The following is a 6,024-nucleotide window of genomic DNA, read 5'->3' on the forward strand; positions in this document are numbered from 1 at the left end:
CTGTGCCCAGTTTGTGTTTGTGCCTGGGATGCTGACTATCAGCATGTGTTTTATTTCTTTCCTTTGTTATGAGCATGTGATTGAGATTTATGAGATGATGAGACTAACGCGGTTTCTTGCGTCCACGGAGAGGAGCAGGAGCGTGCTCTCATCTGATATTCTGACCACAGAACGAGGAACTCGCTTGACAGGAAGCACGCCGTTGACGTGCAGTTTTGACGGAAGGTGGCGTTTTGATGGTGGGCTTTGACAAGGCTTTCCTGGAGTTCATTTGCCAGTAGCATCGCAGACTTTTGCAAATTACTGCCCTGACTCATGGCAAATGGTCTTTCCTGACATAACCTGTGGTGGTTTATAGCTTTTTATACGGCACCATCTGCAGTGAGTCAGGACCTGCCAGGGGAGGACAGGCTCCGAGAGACACGGTTTAATTAGGACATGCTTTTATTAGTTTACTCATCTGCAATCTGCAATAGCTCATCACTTGCAGGTACTGTCATCTTTTTTTTCACTCTCCTTGCTGCTTCTAGTTCTGTGTCTCTTATAGGAGCTGTGGGGACTAAGAAGAGGCAGGTCTTGGACGTGGGTTTCTCAACTTCTCAAACAATCGGAGGGTGGGAGTGGGCTCGACTGAAGATGTCTGCATGGTGTAGGATCTGCTCAGTGAAGGTTGAAGATCCTCAGTTTTCTCCATGTCCTTTCTTGCCCAGGGCGATGCAGCTTACCTAATTCAGTTATCTGTTTGCACCTCCCTGGTTTGCTTCTCTTCTCCATGCCCTGGTCGGTTGTAAGCATTCGTGCCAGCTTTATCCAATTTTGAAAGGAAAAAATTAAGGTACAGGTAGGCTTCTACAGTCATTTCTAGAACAAAAGACACACAATCGTTGGAAACGAGCTTTTGCTGCTTTTGTAAATCATGGAGCGTCATGTTTGCTGCCGCGGGTCTAGAGGAACATACAGAGGTTGTCACGGATGCCTTTGCTTTTGAGTTGTGGAGGCATCTTGTGGCTTTCCCATGGGTTGCTGTCTGTCCCAGTCATCTTTGGGTATTATGGAACTGGAGAAGTATCTTTTGCAATTACTTTTCCAGTTTTTGTTTGAAAAATTCAGATATTTTGTGCACATCTTCACATCGCAGACAGAAGAAGCGAGGTGCAAGAGTTTGGTTTCTTTTCTGCTGCCACGGATCCTGTCTATGCAAGCACCAGGTCTCTTCTGATGACAGTTTGGCTGGAATAAACTGTAAAGAATCAGATGCATAACAAATTCCTTGGCTTTTGTTCAAGTAAGATATTATACTAGTCTTCCTTGATTTAAATAGCTTAAACAAGGAAAAACTAAATGGAAACCTCAGGTTCTTCATCTGATTGTTTAATTCTGTACTCAGAAGAGCATCTGTTTTCATTAGCCAGACTTTGATCTCAGGTTTTATTCATGCTCTTTAACTGGATGAAATTCTGCTCATTAATATGTTTTGAAAATTAATTGGTTTACTAATAATAGCGCTTTGTTTCCTCCAAACTCTTTGATTCTTTAACAAGGTTAAAAAATCAATATATCCCAAAGTGAAATAATTATGTGACAGGGTTTGTTTTTTTTCTGTTCCCTTTTTGTGTTTATCTTTAGTGACTTATTAAATAATCTCCTGAAGTGCAACTGTCAAGTCCTTCACCAACAAAATGAGTTGAAGACTGTTCTGTGTGGCTCTGTATGCTAAATTCTGTTGCTGCTATTCTGCTAAGTACTTGGTGGGGTTTTTTTGCAGGTAGTAACCTTTGCGAAATTGTGTATTTTGGTACTTTATAGTTTTCAAAATCTTTTCATGAGAGCTTATTAGTGTTACCAGTTTTCTAAGAAAACCAACGATGAGATGCGGGGTGGATATATACGCATAACCAATTTAGTACATATGTAGAGTTTATACGGTTCAGACCCTACTAAATAGTGACATCTGCTCCCTTCAGCTGAAATACTATTTATTTTGAGGAGGTCCCTATATAAATCAAGGGTTTCCTCTTTATCTGTGCCTATTTCTTGTTCTTTTAGCTCTGTCTTACCTGAGCAAGGTTGGTTGTTACGTACCTTACGCAGAGTAGGTCTGCAAGGCTCTAGTTTCAAGAACTCTTCTGATTTGCCCAGGATTTAATCGAATTGGCTTTGAATGTGTTAATTAACATTGAATGTAGCTTCAGTACACTCTTGTCACCCACTAGCTGATGAAATTAGTAATGTAATGTGTGTGGTAGGATACTAGTGCACTCCTTTAAATGAAAAAAAATTGGTCATTTCATACCTCTGAGTTGCTTCACATAGGGTGTATTATTAATTACTTGCTGAGATACTAGTTCATTACAACAATTCAGAATAAATTGCAAGAATAATTGGGTTAAATCATTAACAGATTTGGCAAGCCAAGTAAGTATTAATGTCTTAATATCAGCATTAAGTCACTCAGATTCTGCTTTAGTCTTTCATTTCATAGAATGATGCAATCACAGAAGGGTTTGGGTGGAAGGAACCTTAAAGCCCATCTCATTCCAACCCCCTGGCCATGGGCAAGGATACCTCCCACCAGCCCAGGTTGCTCCAAGCTTCATCCAGCCTGGCCTTGGGCACTTCCAGGGAGCGGACAGCTATACTTAAGCTCCATTTTACCTGCAGAAATATGGTTTATTCTTATAGACAACAGCGTTTGCTCTTGTCTGTGTTTCTGGACTTCTGAAAACACTGTACTAAGTCGTATAAATAAGATTAAGTGGTTTATAGGAGAGGGCACTGGGTGTGCTCCTGATGGAGTGGGTCCACTGGTAATGGTTTTCCCGTCAGCAGGGGATGATCTCTTGTGCCTGGAAGACTGTGCTTTGGGCCTCTCGTTACAAGAAAGACGTTGAGGTGCTGGAGCAGGTCCAAAGCAGGGACGTGAAAATGGTGAAGGGAGTGGAAAACATGTCTGGTGAGGAGCGGCTGAGGGACCTGGGGCTGTTCAGCCTGGAGAAGAGGAGGCTGAGGGGAGACCTTCTCGCTGTCTACCTGAAAGGAAGTTGTAGTGAGGTGAGGATTGGGCTCTTCTCCCGAGTAAATAGAGATAGGAGGAGAGGAAATGGGCTCAAGGGGAAATTTAGATTGGATATTAGGAGAAATTTCTCTGCCATAAGGGTTGTCAAGCCTGGCACAGGCTGCCCAGGGCAGTGGTGGAGTCCTCATCCCAGGAGGTATGTAAAAGCCGTGGAGATGATCTAGTTGAGAGGCGTCCCTGCCCATGACAGGGAGGTTAGACTAGATGATCTCTAAGGTCCCTTCCAGCCTAGGCCAGTCTAGGATTCTATGAGGTGCTCAGGGACACGAGTTAGTGGTGGGACTGGCAGTGCTGGGTTAACAGCCGGACTTAATGATCTTGAAGGTCTTTTCCAACCTAAACAATTCTAAGAAATGATACCGAAGTACTCAGATCAAGTCTTTTAATAAGAAAGCAGTAGTACTGAGATGCACGTTTATTGAGATTCCCACTGTTTAGTTCATTTGAATTTTTTGCAGTAACTAGGAAATATTTATATTTCAGTGCCGAAAGGTGAAGCAAAAACCTGTTTTCCTCAGGTTACTTACCTTCACTCTTTTTCTGTGGGACCTAAGAATTCTTATAAACTGTGGGGTTTTTTTCCTTACTTTATGTGTTTCTGCTACAGCATAAGTGAAACAGGGCTCAGCCTGTGATACTCATTTTAGAATGTGGCCTGGGGACTCAGAATAACCCCGAGCTCCCAGTTCAAACATATCATTATGTGCAAAGAATGGGGAATAACAGCCATGAAGAGATCTTTTAAGTTTAGCCTGTTGGTTGTAAGCACAAAACAATATAATATTGTTTAATGGATTTTTGTCCCCCCTAAATTTACATATTTTTTAAAGAAGGGTTTTAAATCAATGAGTTTAATGAGTGTTGACGTAGGCTGCTTTTATTTTTGCCTACATAAGTCTAGTGGGAATCCTTCCTTGAATTCTGCATTTGAAATTTCAATACTCTGGGAAGACAGTAACTTCTATCTAGAACGTCACTATCTGTCATGAATGCACTAGAATTTTACATCTTTAGAAAATTAACGGAGCTGAAATTGAATTCCCAGAAAGACACTGACACCCCAGGAACACATAGTGGTTCTAAAGAATACTTACAAAGAAAAATAATTCTTGATTTCCCAATGACTTCAGCAGGCTACTTAGGCTACTATGTTCAAAAGCCATCTATATAATTCAGCTGTAGACTTCATTTCGATAGATAAGATTCCTGGGCTTGCCGCTGCTCGGATCACTGCAGGCAAGATGAAATGGGTAGGTAGATTTTTTTTAAAAAAAAAAAGGCAACCCCCCCCCAAAAAACAGCGCAATATCCCTTTCTTGATCGTTGATGCAGGGCTTTTATTTTGTGGTTATAGAAGATGACATAGGCCATAATATAGTGAAATGGCACAACTAATCCTTGTCGTAGTCATTTGGAAAGCTTTATGTGAGTTATGAAAAGCGATACCCATAAATTACAGGGATAGCCTGCTTAAAATTCTGCTGCGGTTTGCTGGCATTTGAGTTAATAATGATTGTCAGGAAGAAAGCCCAGGTAATCTTTCTGTTACTATCGAGTCGTATAAAAAGGTTTCTTTTTTGTGTTCTGTAGATGTTATTACTAAACCAGCAGGGTTCAAGCAACTCGATAAGACAGCAACCTGAAAGCTAAACCCCAGTGCTTTGTTTTAGGAAATGTAAGTTTTCTTTTCAATGGGATTTATGCCCAAATTCTAATCCTACTTAAACTTTCTCTCTTTCCAGCTCTGGATAGATACAGTTTTCTTGATCTAGATTGAGATAAAATGCAGTTCAGTGTCAAACGATTAAAAATATTTGGAAGACAGCATGCTTCTTCAACGTTCACGATCATTTTATTTAAGCTTCATCTCATATTTCTTCTTCAGGCAGGCATGTTTTTTTAATAATCTTTTAATGCCTTATGAAATTTGATAAGACGTTGTCTGTTTTAATACTTGAAGCGGTTTAGTGCCGACCCAGTACTTCTCCCCATCAGAGGAGGAGCTTGGACTCACCTTGGTTGCATCCATGGGGCAAGCCCCTCCGCTCTCCAAGTGTTAGGGTTTATGACTTCCTTTCAGGTCTGTCTGTCATTTAAAATGCAAATTAGGATTAGAAATAGCGGGACTTCATAGAATCATAGACTGGCCTAGGCTGGAAGGGACCTTAGAGATCATTTTAATCCAGCCTCCCTGTTGCCAGGGACGCCACCTCTTGACTAGATCAGGCAACACATGGGGACCGAACGGGAATCGAACCCGTGACCTTGGCGTTGTTAGCGCCACGCTCAACTGACTGAGCTAACCGGCCCCCAACTTTATCCAAGGCTAGGCTTGATGGGGCTCTGAGCGACCTGATCTAGTTCAAGATGTCCCTGCTCACTGCGGGGTGGGTCTAGGTGACCTTTAAAGGTCTTTTTCACCCCAGACTATTCTACGATTCTCTGCCTGCCTCACCAAAAAGAGGCATCATCTGAACTTGACTGATGTGGAGCTGTTTCATATTCTAGGGCTGTTGCATAGGACTGTGGGTGTACGGAGGATTTGGCCCCAGATGATGCTGATGGTGGACCAATAATTTGTTTGTGAACCAGAGGGCTGAGAAGCTGGAGAAGAGCTGCGGTCCTGGACATGTCAAGCAAGGGGAGAGGAAATTTGTGCCTGTTTGTACTTGTTAATGCCAGTCATTCTGCTGTTTCCCACATTAGATGGCTTCGTATTCAAACGCGATGTTGGAATTCATCACAATTTGTTCTTAAATATCTCCTTGGCTGATACACATTACAATGGGAGGAGAAGGTTTTTCGAAAGGTTGTAATGGTTTTAAATTATGGCTATAATAATTGCTTAGATTTTTATCGTGCGTTCCCCTGTGCTGGCTGCTGAGTCTTCCACCATGGTATTCAGGGATTCATCAGTGCGTCTCATATAAAACTCTGGTCACAGGCAC

At 41.9% G+C, this 6,024-nt stretch overlaps 1 non-coding gene across 1 annotated transcript; it reads right to left on the reverse strand.

The window, feature by feature from the left end:
• Nucleotides 1-5,312: 5,312 nt before the first annotated feature.
• TRNAV-AAC lies at nucleotides 5,313-5,386 on the reverse strand. The gene has a single exon. It is a non-coding gene; the product is annotated as a tRNA-Val (tRNA).
• Between the last annotated feature and the right edge of the window lie 638 nt (nucleotides 5,387-6,024).

This window comes from Apaloderma vittatum, unplaced genomic scaffold (genome assembly GCF_000703405.1).
Source record: "Apaloderma vittatum isolate BGI_N311 unplaced genomic scaffold, ASM70340v1 scaffold5067, whole genome shotgun sequence".
NCBI classification, from domain to species: Eukaryota; Metazoa; Chordata; class Aves; order Trogoniformes; family Trogonidae; genus Apaloderma; species Apaloderma vittatum.